Source organism: Dryobates pubescens, chromosome Z (genome assembly GCF_014839835.1).
Source record: "Dryobates pubescens isolate bDryPub1 chromosome Z, bDryPub1.pri, whole genome shotgun sequence".
NCBI classification, from domain to species: domain Eukaryota; kingdom Metazoa; phylum Chordata; class Aves; order Piciformes; family Picidae; genus Dryobates; species Dryobates pubescens.
In genome coordinates, this window is record NC_071657.1 from 138,670,004 (window position 1) to 138,684,803 (window position 14,800).

Here is a 14,800-nt window from a genome sequence, read left to right on the forward strand (position 1 = left end):
CCCCCTGCCATGGGCAGGGACACCTCACACTACAGCAGGTTGCTCACAGCCACATCCAGCCTGGCTGCAAACACCTCCCAAACGGTGCATAGGCTTCTGAAGAAGCAAAAGCAGAGGGTGTTCTGGCAGTGCCCAGCACCCTGCTTGGCACCATCAGCTGGCCACCCCTCGCCTAGCAGTTAAACTGCTGCTAATAAGGAGATTCCTGGGGAGGCTTCTCCTCAGCCGTGACTGCTTTGAAGTTCAGATTGACCCTCATGGCTTTTGTGACATGGGTGTAAAGCAAGCATCAGAGATGGTAAAACAATTGATATCTCTTCTGGAGGAGAGGAGGCTCAGGGGAGACCTTACTGCCATCTACAACTACCTGAAGAGAGGTTGTAGCCAGGTGGGGGTTGGTCTCTTCTCCCAGGCAATCAGCACCAGAACATAGAATACATAGAATAAACCAGGTTGGAAGAGACCTTCAAGATCACCGCGTCCAACCCATCAACCGATCCAACACCGCCCAAACAACTAACCCACGGCACCAAGCACCCCGTCAAGTCTCCTCCTGAACACCTCCAGTGATGGCGACTCCACCACCTCCCCAGGCAGCCCATTCCAATGTGCAATCACTCTCTCTGTATAGAACTTTTTTCTAACATCCAGCCTGAACCTCCCCTGGCGCAGCCTGAGACTGTGTCCTCTTGTTCTGGTACTGCTTGCCTGGGAGAAGAGACCAACATCCATCTGTCTACAACCTCCCTTCAGGTAGTTGTAGAGAGTAATAAGGTCACCCCTGAGCCTCCTCTTCTCCAGGCTAAGCAACCCTAGCTCCCTCAGCCTCTCCTCGTAGGGCTTGTGCTCCAAACCCCTCACCAACTTCGTTGCCCTTCTCTGGACACGCTCTGCTGCCCAGGTAGGTGGCGGAGTCACCATCCCTGGAGATCTTCAAGAGAAGCTTGGATGAGGCACTCAGTGCCATGGTCTGGTTGATTGGATGGGGCTGGGTGATAGGTTGGACTGGATGACTTTGGAGGTCTCTTCCAACCTGGCTGATTCTGTGATCTCGGGAATGACCATAGAGAGATCCAACCTAAACCTCCCCTGGTGCAGCCTGAGACTGTGTCCTCTTGTTCTGGTACTGGCTGCCTGGGAGAAGAGACCAACCTCTGCCTGTCTACAACCTCCCAGTCTCAAGCTGTGCCAGGGGAGGTTTAGGCTGGAGGTTAGGATGAAGTTCTTCACAGAAAGAGAGATTTGCCATTGGAATGTGCTGCCCAGGGAGGTGGTGGAGTCACCATCACTGGAAATGTTTAAAACCAGACTGGATGAGGCACTTGGTGCCATGGTTTAGTTGGTTAGATGCTGTTGGGTGATAGGTTGGACTGGATGATCTTGAAGGTGTTTTCCAACCTGGTTAATTCTATTCTATTCTTGACTACTCTTGTGCTACCTTGTCTGTTTCAGGGCATCAGCCTCCTCCCTGCACATTGCCAGGTGAACATGGGTGGCTTTCATGAGCAGAAGGAGAAACTTAAAGCTTTTTGGCCTCTCTAAGTCAAATTGGTGTCTCCTGGAACACTCACAAAGCTTGACTTTTAAAACTTACAGCACAGGCCCTGAGAGTCCCAGTGGAGGCCAGTGACAAGTGGAGTCCCTCAGGGGTCAGTGCTGGGACCAGGCTTGTTTAACATCTTTGGTGGTGTCATGGACAGAGGCATTGAGTGCACCCTCAGCAGGTTTGCTGATGTCACCAAGCTGTGTGGTGCAGCAGACACATTGAAGGGAAGGGATTCATCCAGAGGGACCTGGACAGGCTGGAGAGGTGAGCCCATGACAACCTCATGAGGTTCAACAAGACCAAGGGCAAGGTCCTGCAGGTGGGCAGGCTTGAGAGCAGCCCTGAGGAAAAGGTCTTGGGGGTGCTGGTGAATGAGAAGCTCAACATGAGCCAGCAGTGAGCACTTGCAGCCCAGAAAGCGAACCAGAGCCTGGGCTGCAGCAAGAGAAGCAGAGCCAGCAGGGCCAGGGAGGGGATTCTCCCACTCTGCACCACTCTGCTGAGACCACACCTGAAGTACTGGGTCCAGTTCTGGACCCTCTATTCCAGGAAGGATCTGCAGGTGCTGGAAGGTGTCCAGAGAAGGGCCGTGAGGATGAGCAGAGGGCTGGAGCTGCTCTGCTCTGAGGACAGACTGAGGGAGTTGGGGTTGATCAGTTTGGAGAAGAGAAGGCTCCAAGGAGACCTCATTGTGGCCTTGCAGGATCTGCAGGGGGCTCCAAGAAAGCTGGGGAGGGACTTTTGAGGGTGTCAGGGAGTGATAGGACTGGGGGGGATGGAGCAAAACTAGATTGAGATTAGATGTGAGGAAGAAGTTGTTCCCCATGAGGGTGGTGAGAGCCTGGCACAGGCTGCCCAGGGAGGTGGTGGAAGCCTCCTGCCTGGAGGTGTTTGCAGCCAGGCTGGAGGTGGCTGTGAGCAACCTGCTGCAGTGTGAGGTGTCCCTGCCCATGGCAGGGGGTTTGGGACTGGCTGATCCTTGAGGTCCCTTCCAACCCTGACTGATTCTATGATTCTAAATGCCTTTGTCAACTTGCCATGGTTCTCAGGGAAAGACTGCTGCTTTTGTGTGCCTTTCCTGAAGGTAAATTATGAAGGAATTAATTGTCTTTTTTTTTTTTTCCCACAGTGAATAATGTGCTATGAAAGCACAAAACCAAAATTCACTGTCACATTGCTATTTATATTTCTTCTTTGCCTTTCTCTCTAGATTTTATTTAGCTCCTTCAAGAACAGGGAGTGGGTAATGCATACACTTTGCACAGTGCAAGTTTGTCTACCAAACTTAATTTTCTTTGTTCAAGCCACTTTGCATCATCTTGTTTTGGCTTAACTGGCTGTCCTAGTCTGAGTGGTTTTCCTTTTCAGCTCAGCCTTTTCTAAGTAACTGCACTTTTTGAAGTCCATGGCATATCTTTGCAGGCAGTATCAGCCTCCAGTAGCAATAACAACATCAAGATGTTTCTAGTTAGTGCCAAGGACTGGTATGCAGAGAGGCTCCTGCTTATACTTGCTCCTGTGGAGACAAAGGTCACTGCTAAATCTTGTGTGCTATGTTAGGGGTGCAGAAGGTGAAAGGCCACACCTGCAGGGAGGAGCAGACAGTTCAGGTGACCCTAAACTGACCAAGGATGTATTGCATTCCGTGTACCTTAAGTCAGCATAAAGCTGAGGGATGCAGAGAGTCAAGCTCTCTTCTTCAGTGGCCAGTGTCTGAGGAGCACTCTGTCCATCCTGCCTTCAAATCCATCCGGATGTGTTCCTGTGTGAACTGGTATGGGTCCCCCTGCTCTGGCAGGGGGGTTGGACTGGATGATCTTTCAAGGTCCATTCCAACCCCTAACATTCTGTGAATCTCATTGTGTGCCCCTGAATCCAGTTCCCATCTGCCACTAAGTCCTGTCTGGAGCTTCCCCAGGGCCTGCCCACAGCACCAGGGGTGGTGGCAATGCAATTACCATCGAGGAGCTTGGGTTCAATGCTGATTTTGTGTATGCTTGTATGATTTCATTTTAATGTTACTGTTTTCATTACAGGAGTTTTAGTTCTATTTCCATAAGTTTCTCTCCCTTATTCCTTTTCTCTTCCTCTTCTAGGAAGAGAGAGGGGTTAATAGCATCTTGTCATATGCCTAGTGGTCAGCCCAACCCAAATCCTTGAGACTGGACAAACTACATCGCTGAAATACCATTCCTGTGCCTTGAGTTCATACAAAACTCAGGGCTGAGTAATGGAATGTGTATATCATGTCCTAAAGGTCTCTCTCTTTTTTTGTTACTTAAAGCAGTGTGGATTCTATTAAGATACTTACAAGGAAGGATGAAGTCAGTTTAAAGCAGGAGGAAGGTTTGTTGGGGGGGGTTAATAGGTTTTTTCAATTGTACTGCAGTAGTGTGTTGTGGTGTTGGGTGACAGGTTGGACTTGATGCTCTCAAAGGTCTTTTCCAGCCTGGTCTGTTCCCTTCAAATGGATGTTATCTCTGAAAATCATGCCTCATTGGTGCTTTATCTTGTCCTACATATTCCACAGTGCTAAAAACATCTGCAAACATGATACAGGGCCTACTGAAAACTTTCTGAAGCAGCAGCTGAAGGTCAGGCAAGTTTCTCAAACACTGCTAGATGCCTGTCTGTGTCTGAAACCTGATCTGCTGTAGTTGCAAAGAAGTTTCAATACCACTGCCTTTAAGCTGCATGAATTTCCTTCCCAGGAGGCATTTGCTTGGGCCATCCCAGGGCTCTGCATGTGTCTGGTACAGTTTCCTTTGCACAGTTACTTTTATTTCTGAGTGTTTTCACACAGCAGTAGGAAATCAGGATCAGCATCTTTTGTAGTGGGAAGGAAAATACTTGTAGAATTGTAAAGTGTTGGTAAAAACTCCATCAGCTCTGTGGGAAATTCACCTAATGAGGGTTCTTCCCATTCTATTGGCTGCTATTGTGTACTGAAATTAACCTAATGAGGTTCTTCCCATTCTATTGGCTGCTATTGTGTACTGAAATTAACCTAATGAGGGTCTTCCCATTCTATTGGCTGCTGTTGTGTATTGAAATTAACCTAATGAGGTTCTTCCCATTCTATTGGCTGCTATTGTGTACTGAAATTAACCTAATGAGGGTCTTCCCATTCTATTGGCTGCTGTTGTGTATTGAAATTAACCTAATGAGGTTCTTCCCATTCTATTGGCTGCTATTGTGTATTGATATTAACCTAATGAGGGTCTTCTCATTCTATTGGCTGCTGTTGTGTACTGAAATTAACCTAATGAGGGTCTTCACAGAAAGAGTTGTTGGCCTTTGGAATGTGCTGCCCAGGGAGGTGGTGGAGTCACCATCCCTGGAGGGGTTCAAGAGGGGATTGGATGTGGCACTTGAAGCCATGGCTTAGTTAGTCATGAGGTGTTGGGTGACAGGTTGGACTTGATGATCTCTGAGGTCTTTCCCAACCTTACTGATTCTGAGATTCCCATTCTATTGGTTGCTGCTATTTGCCTAGAGTTCATCCATAGAATCATAGAATCATAGAATCATAGAATCAACCAGGTTGGAAAAGACCTCAAAGATCATCCAGCACCTGCAGAAGTTATTTAACACTGCTTTATGATCTGTATTAAAGTTTCTAGCTGAGATACTTAACCATCTGGAAAAAAGAAGAAGATCCTGAGGTTCTTCCAGTGGTTTTGCATAGCCTATGGTACCCAATGTCCTTCCTTTTATTGCAGTCATCCAATACTGCCTGCTGTTTTCCCTTGGCTGGGGTTATCAGCAAGACCTTTTGTGTCTCAGTGTTCAGGAAGAAGCAGATTCATTAATGTGTTCAGCACTGTTAACAAACAGGGACACTCAAAACTGTTACATTCTCTTCTGTAAAAGGAATGAAGTGTCCTGTGTGCAAAGAATTTGTTCACCTGATGGCTTTGGTATCTGCATATTTGAACAAGAGGCCACAAACATTTGAAAACTGTTAGGCAGCTGCCATGGGTGGAGGGGAGCAGTTGGCCCAGGGAGGCTGTAGGATGGTACTGGCTGGAACAAAAGCACTTGAGAGGGCTCCCAGTTTTGGGGACAAGCTGTTCAGTGCATTGCTGTACCCTCACCTCGGTGGTCCCAGGGTCCTGACTGGATGGAAGGTGTCCATGGATGGTGCAGAGCCTTGGCATGGAGCTGAGGAAAGCCTGTGAGATTTGGGAATTGCTCAGGATAGCTCCAGGGGAATGTGGAGTCGGCATTAAGTGAAACAGAAGCCAGTGTCTTCCAAATGATGCAGCAGGTCCAGGGGAGGGCTGCTAAAGTGATCAGAGGGCTGGGACACCTCTGTTATGAGGACAGGCTGAGGGAGCTGTTGGTGTTCAGCCTGGAGAAGAAAAGGCTCTGGGGAGACCTAATAACCTTGCAGTACCTGAAAGGGGCTACAAGAAGGATGGAGAGAGACTGTTTACAAAGGCCTGCAGGGACAGGATGAGGGGCAATGGCTTCAGACTAGAGAAGAGCAGATTGAGATTGGGTGTTAGGAACAGGTTCTGCTCCATGAGGGTGGTGGAACACTGGAACAGGTTGCCCAGGGAGGTGGTTGGGGCCACATACCTGGAGATATTCAAGGTGAGGCTGATGTACAAGGAGTCTCCTTCTCTGGAGCCTTTCCAGCCCTATCTGGATGTGTTCCTGTGTGACCTGTGCTGGATTCTATGGTCCTGCTCTAGCAGGGGGCTTGGACTGGAAGATTGCCAGAGGTCCCTTCCAACCCCTAACATCCTGTGAGCCTGTGAAATATCTATAGAAGATAATGCCAGCTCACAAACACCTAGCAGAATTGCCAGGGTTGGAAGGGACCTCAAGTATCAGCCAGTTCCAACCCACCTGCCATGGGCAGGGACACCTCACACTACAGCAGGTTGCTCACAGCCACATCCAGCCTGGCTGCAAACACCTCCAGGGATGAGGCTTCCACCACCTCCCTGGGCAACCTGTGCCAGGCTCTCACCACCCTCATGGGGAACAACTTCTTCCTAACATCCAACCTCAATCTCCCCATTTCTAGTTTTGCTCCATTCCCCCCAGTCCTATCCCTCCCTGACACCCTCAAAAGTCCCTCCCCAGCTTTCTTGTAGCCCCCTTCAGATCCTGGAAGGCCACAATGAGGTCTCCTTGGAACTTTCTCTTCTCCAGCCTGCACAACCCTAACTCCGATGATCTTGAAGGTCTCTTCCAACCTGGTTTATTCTATATTCTATTCCCTCAGTCTGTCCTCACAGCAGAGCAGCTCCAGCCCTCTGCTCATCCTCGTGGCCCTGCTCTGGACACCTTCCAGCACCTGCAGATCCTTGCTGTAATAGAGGCTCCTGAACTGGGCACAGAGCTCCAGCTGTGGTCTCAGCAGAGTGGAGCAGAGGGGCAGAATCCCCTCCCTGCCCTGCTGGCTCTGCTTCACTTGGAAAAAAAAAATCATTTAAAAAAAAATAATCCTCCTACCTTCTACTCAAACCATCATGGGTGTTAAAAATACTCACTTTTAATGTCTGGTTTCAGATTTCTTCTGAGGAGGTTTTGCATGTACCCAGGTCGTTCTCTTTTCTGCATTCTTATTACCCAATGTCTAAGTCATCAAGAAAAAAATGTGAGCTGGAGCAAGACTTGGCAGCCATGAGACAAACTCCTGTTGCTACAGTGATGTCCTAGGCTGCCCAAAACTGAACTAACAGATCTATGTGGAAAAGCAGAACACCAAGGAGGTTTTCTTGTTGTTATGACCATGCCAGCAAATGAATGCAGACTCCTTGCACAGATTTTAAGGACAGGTTCTTTATTATGAGGGTGGTGGAACGCTGGAACAGGTTGCCCAGGGGGGTGGTTGAGGCTCCTTCCCTGCAGATATTCAAAGTGAGGCTCCACAGGGCTCTGGGCAAACCTGATCTTGTTGAGGATGTCCCTGCTGACTGCAGAGGGGCTTGGACTGGATGGCCTTTGGAGGTCCCTTGCAGCCCAGATGATTCTATGATTCTGAATCTTCTGGGGTTTGTGGTGGTGGTTTTGGGTTGGTTTTTTTCCATAGCTAGTAAGACATACAGACCTTTCTGAGATTAAACCCTTAGAGTGTTGTGCAGTGATAAGGTGCTCTGCAACTTCAGTACCAATTTATGACACTGGGTGGATCTCTGAAGTCAGGAGAGCAAGCAGGGGAATCTTTAATTGACACTGTCTGGGCATGAGAAGAGTGGATTGGGCTCCACCCTATTTATTAGGGCTTGATTTCTCCATTTTACATCTGCTTCATGAGCAGGTGATTTGCTGTGGCATCACTTTGCTGGCTGTGACTGAAAGAATGGCAATACATTGTCAGAGCAAAGCAGCAGGACAGGCAGTTCAATGTTCTTTCTGATGAGAAACTTGGGTTGCTGAAAGCACTGAGAATCTACATTTCTTCCTCACAGGACTTCAACTCATGCTGCTTGTGAAATACTCCTGCTGCATCAGTTCCACTGAATCTGGGCTGAACAGAAGTCTTGAAAGGTAAGGGATGTTGCTGCTTGACTTTGGAGTGCATCTTGTTGAAGCCACCTCTTTTAGCCAAAACTCTCCTGCCTTACTCTGTATTTCGTTTTCCAAGATGTCTTTGGTGTTTCATACTTCATTATCCAGCTTCTAAAATGACAAAGTCTTCAGCTCCTTAGCAGTGATTGAAGCTAGGTGTGGAGGTGTTGGTCCTGGATGAACCAGGACTAAAATTCTGTCAAAGTTATGCTATTTGCATAAGTAGATTATTTAACAGTACAATATTTCTTCTTTATTGTGAAGCACATCTCCTGAAATCCAGTTGGCTGGCCAGAGAAAACTTGCTGCTTTCATCCACTTACAAACTAGAGCTCAATCTGTGGTGCACTTAACAAGTGTTTTGTGTTCATATCTATGGATACAGATAGGGAGATATGGATACAGATAGAGAGATATGGATAGAGATAGTGATAGAGATAGATTTATATGGATATTGATAAGAGAGAGAGATAGATACAGATAGAGATATGGATACAGATAGATATGGATAGAGATAGTGATAGAGATAGATTTATATGGATATTGATAGATAAGAGAGAGAGATGGATACAGATGGAGAGCTATGGATATGGATAGATATGGCTAGAGATAGTGATAGAGATAGATTTATATGGATATTGATAAGAGAGAGATATAGATACAGATAGAGATATGGATACAGATAGATATGGATAGATATAGTGATAGAGGTAGATTTATATGGATATTGATAAGAGAGAGATATAGATACAGATAGAGATATGGATACAGATAGATATGGATAGAGATAGTGATAGAGGTAGATTTATATGGATATTGATAGATAAGAGAGAGAGATGGATACAGATGGAGAGCTATGGATATGGATAGATATGGATAGAGATAGTGATAGAGATAGATTTATATGGATATTGATAAGAGAGAGAGATATAGATACAGATAGAGATATGGATACAGATAGAGAGATATGGATAGAGATAGTGATAGAGATAGATTTATATGGATATTGATAGATAAGAGAGAGAGATGGATACAGATGGAGAGATATGGATATGGATAGATATGGATAGAGATAGTGATAGAAATAGATTTATATGGATATTGATAAGTAAGAGAGATATGGATACAGATAGAGAGATATGGATAGAGATAGTGATAGAGATAGATTTATATGGATATTGATAAGAGAGAGATATAGATACAGATAGAGATATGGATACAGATAGATATGGATAGAGATAGTGATAGAGATAGATTTATATGGATATTGATAGATAAGAGAGAGAGATGGATACAGATGGAGAGCTATGGATATGGATAGATATGGATAGAGATAGTGATAGAGATAGATTTATATGGATATTGATAAGAGAGATATAGATACAGATAGAGATATGGATACAGATAGAGAGATATGGATAGAGATAGTGATAGAGAGATTTATATGGATGTTGATAGATAAGAGAGAGAGATGGATACAGATGGAGAGCTATGGATATGGATAGATATGGATAGAGATAGTGATAGAAATAGATTTATATGGATATTGATAAGTAAGAGAGATATGGATACAGATAGAGAGATATGGATATAGATAGTGATAGAGATAGATTTATATGGATATAGATAGTGATAGTGATAGATATGGATATAGAGAGGTAGATATGGATACAGATAGATATGGATACATTTTATTTCTTTGGAGATATATATGTCTGGTTCAACAGGTAACAGAGCATCTGTGCAGATTAACTTAGCAGATAAAACCTTGCAAGTACACATTCATAATCTGCTGTAAATCTAAGAATGATGCATTTTAATATATGTTGCAATCTTTGTATTTTTAGAATGATGCTGCAGTGTAGGTGAGAAAAATAACACTCTAAAAACTCAGCAGACACCATTGCTGACTGCAGTAGGTGTTAGTGGGCTACTACTAATGCATATAGGGTCTTCTGTATCCTGAGAACAAACCAATACAGAGCTGCTACGGTCTTTGAAATGTGTGTAAGGTGCCACTGTGCTGTGGATTTGAATGTGGGTGTGCCTCACAGCTGGATAATCCCCTCATGAACTTTCCTTACAGTTTCTTTGGTAGTTGTACAGGTAGGCAGTGAAGGATGATTTTATCATTTGTTTCATTACAGGATTCAGAGACTCTGCTCTTTGTTTTATTATAGGATTCAGAGACTCTGCTTAGAGCCCACAGCTTCTCTTACAAGTGTTTAACGTGGCATTTCACTGTGTGTGAGAGAACTGGCAGGTTATCTGATTTGATGTTGTTGTTGAAGTTTCCTGTGTGGTCTGGAACTAGACATTTACCAACATTATTTCAGTTCCTTAAACTTTGCCCAAATCTAGTGGCTTTGAAGTTTCTTAACCTTTTCTGCTTGAAATGCAAAGTATGTGTTACTAATTTAGAGACACACTTTAGACTCGCTGCTTAAGCTGTTGCTTCATAATTGATGCCCCTGCCTCATGTGAAATCCAGCCATGGTGTTACACTAACAGGGCCTTCATACCATAATTCATTCAGTTTAACATTCACACAGCTTTTGGTGTTTCACTTTCAGCTCTCCTATACTTCTAGTAACCTAAAGAAGCACAATAAAATTGCTTTGAAGTCGATGTAAGAGGCATTTTGTGTGCTTCACTAGATTTTATATAACAGATTATAGAGTTAAGCTAAGACTGTACAAGTGCAGGAGAATAGTGAAAGCTGGTTTTCTGTGCTTCCTTGCTCAGAGTAGAATTTAGCACATTTGCAGTGACCTCTATCGTGCCTCTAATCTTAATAAACTGAAACACAGACGAAGACTACATTAAATAATGGGTGAAGTGTTTTATTCCTTCTATCAGAACTACCAGGAGCACATCAGTATTCATCATATGATTCAGCTGCAATGAACACATTTATCCCTGGAAATAGGAATAGTATCACTTTCATCCATCATCTGCTATCAGCCTAAACTGTAATGGCTTAGACAACCAAGGCAAAAATCTACTAAGAGGGACAATGCCTGCATCAGCTTTGCTTTGCTGTCACCTGTCTTGATCAGCTCAACAAAGGCTGGCTTTGTGGCCCTTAGCTTTGCTGTCTAGTATTTAAGCATAATTCTTGCACCAGTTTGAAGGAGATGAGCAGAGGGCTGGAGCTCCTCTCCTACGAGGACAGACTGAGGGAGTTGGGACTGCTCAGTCTGGAGAAGAGAAGGCTCCAAGGGGACCTAATTGTGGCCTTCCAGTATCTGAAGGGGGCTCCAAGAAAGCTGGGGAAGGACTTTTGAGGGGGTCAGGGAGTGATAGGACTGATTCTATGCCTGCAGGGTAGAGGTAACCCAAACCCAGGCCTTTGGTGATTCACCATTCAGCAGATTTACCACTCTGCCACCTTCTGTAGCTAATAAAAACCACCACTTCCATGCCTTTCCCAGAAGCCATTAAAAATACAAGCTGTCAAGTGGAAAATCAATGAGGAACAAGCAGCAGAAGAGCAGACACAAGAAAACAGATGTAGTTGAGTGGTGTTTGAGAACCAATCTTTTCCTTAAATAAAAAGCAATTCTCACTGTAAGTCTGCTTTTTGAAACAATATTTAGTGAGAAGATCTACCCACTGGATGGGTATGTTTTAACAGCATCCACCTTGAGTTTCTGTATCACCACATCTTCACTGACGGCATCAAACAGCCATAAAGAGAGTTCACCCCAGAACTGATGTAAATTAGTTTTGTTACAAAACCACCCTGCCTCCCTTCACGGGGAAGAGGCAGAAAAGGGAGGCCACTGTAGCTTAGCAGCTGGGGAAAAGAAAATGCTGGAAAAAGAGAGTGGGAGACTTCACAGGTGACAAACACTGGCAGCTGGTGATGACACTTGGCAGAGGTGCCCTGCAAACAGTCATTTTGTCACTCAGGGCTGGTTTATTGCAGATGCACGTGAAGATAGGATGAGCAACTGCTTGGAAAGCCTTAGATAAAAGCTGTTCACATAGACACAGCATCTTGGTACTTTGATGAACAGAAAATTCTCATTAACAGAATAACCAAGTAGATAAGAATTTTCCTCGTTAGCTGAATGCTGGAATGCAGGGAGGGGGAGAGGAGTTGGCAGACAGCCTCTGCATAGATAAGGAATAGCAGGACTTTTAGTGATTTACTTCTGTTAGTCCTAGACAAGATGGTTTGTGTATTAGATAATGGACACCTGGACTTTTCTGCAAAATGTTGACATACCTCTGTCGTGACAAATAGACAACTTTTTGTATAAAGGTTTGCCCAAAACTGTCTGAAGACACACAGGCCTTTTGAAACGATTCTACCTGTGTCGGGCACTGAAATAGAAGCATAATACAAGAAACTTACTGAGTCTCTTGTGTACCTTTCTCTAAGTCACTTGAGCTCAAGGAAAGCTTAATTTACTGTTTAGGGGACTGTTTGAAATGTTAGCCAGGTGTTTCACTGTTGCTTTTCATCTTCCAGTGGCTTATAGAGGGGTCTACTTTTTGAACCCCTACAATGAAACAGATTCAACAGTTAGACTTAACAGCCTGTTGGCGTGGCTTCTCTGTCAGACTGAAACGTTTAGGGGGGCTGTGGAGTCTCCTTCTCTGGAGATACTCAAAACCTGCCTGGATGTGTCCCTGTGTGATCTGCTCTAGGTGATCCTGCTCTGGCATGGGGGTTGGACTAGATGATCTCTTGAGGTCCTTTCCAGCCCCTAACACGATTCTGTGATTCTGCTCAGTCTGCCTAAACAGGTCCAGCTGCTAATTGGAACAATGAAGTATGCCAAGTTACACCCAGTTGTGTTGAGGCAGACATGGAAGGATGTGTGTTTTCACAGGCTAAAAGCATATGGAACTTAATGATTCTGAATCATTTCAAAGTTATCTACATCTAGAAGCCAGCCTGTCCTGTTCCCCTGCATTCTGCCAACACAGACAATCAGACCTAGTATGATTATACAGAACAGTGATGGAGCTTGGAAGCCACTATGACCACCACAGGTTGGTATGAACTTCTTAAAGCAGTTTCAGTGCACACAAGCTAGATTCCTCCTGGAGAAGGAGGAGAATCTCCTCGTTTCCTGACAGACACAAAATCTGTTGCTTTGTCTAGTCCACACTCCAAATCCTGCTCTGAATGGTTTCTCTGAAGTGTTCATCTCTGACATTTTGGATTGCCTCAAAAATGTTATGAATTCATCTGTACAACAACTCCTGTGGCATGAAAATGACTGCAGTGTGGTTGGTATTTTCACAGGGGATGACTAGTTTTGGGTGCTCTCCTTGGGCTGAATATTTTCCTGCAGTGTTATGCTTCTCCTTCTGTTTTCTGTAGACTAATGACACTATCAGCATAAAATTTGACAGTATTGCTGTTTTGACCTGTCAGAGGTTTCTCTGTTAGACATTCCTAACAAGTTAACTGTTGTATTTAGCTAGAGAGATCTGCCTGGGAGTAATACAATGCTTATTTTTAATAACCTTTAAGTATGTAAGTGTGCCCTGTGACAGCAATGAGGTCTCCCCTCAGCCTCCTCTTTTTCACACTAACCATCCCCAGCTCCTTCAGTTGCTCCTCATCAGGTTTCTTCTCCAGGCCCTTCCCAGCTTCCTTGCCCTCCTCTGCCCTGGCTCCAGCACCTCCACATCTCTCTTGTCCTGAGGTGCCCCAAACTGGACCCAGCACTGGAGGTGTGGCCTGCCCAGAGCTGAGTGCCAGGGGACAATCCCCTCCCTGCTGCTGCTGGACACAGCATTGCTGACCCCAGCCAGGAGGCCTTTGGCTTTCTTGGCCCCCTGGGCACACTGCTGGTTCCTCTTCAGCTGCTTGTCCATCAGCACCCCCAGGTCCCTTTCTGCCAGCAGCTCTCCAGCCACACTGCCCCAAGCCTGTAGCATTGCTTGGGGTTGTTGTGACCCCAGTGCAGGACCTGGCACTTGGCCTTGTCAAAGCTCATCCTGTTAATGTTGCCCATGGATCTAATCTCAGTGTGAATGGATATCAGAGGGAGTGGAGATGACTCGCATCCATTTGTGGTTGCTTTGCTTTTCACAGGCCTGGGCCTTAGTTTGCCTTCTTCCCTGCCTCCCAGTTTGATAAAACGTCCATTTTATACCACTGAGAAAAAAGAATAAACAGCATAACAAAAGCAGAGCTCTCACAAAGACGAATGTTTTAAGCAGTAAAGAGAAGTAGAGAGTGCTAGCTCAGAGATCCAAAAAGAGAGGCAGAAAAGCAAAGCAGAACAGAAAGTTTACTTCTAAAATCCTCATGAAAATGTGGAAAATGTATTCTGTATTATGGCAAATACACTCTGATGTACTCCTAAACAAAATTAATGCTGTAAAAGAGTGACTAGCATGCTGTGGACAGCAGCATGCTATTATCTTCAGTTTGTCATGTTGCCTTTAATCATCTCGCATTCCTGCCCCCTATTATATCAGATTTATTTTTACTTTCAGACTCTGCCCTGGTTGTGCTTTGCATCCTACAGAGCTACATAAAAGGTAAGAAGAAACTCTGCTTCCACTATAGGACAAGGAGCAATGGATGTAAACTGCAGCACAGGAGGTTCCACCTCAACACAAGGAGGAACTTCTTTACTGTAAGGGTCCCAGAGCACTGGAGCAAGCTGCCCAGAGAGGTTGTGGAGTCTCCATCCCTGGAGCCTTCCCAGCCCTGTCTGGATGTGTTCCTGTGTGACCTGTGCTGGGTTCTGT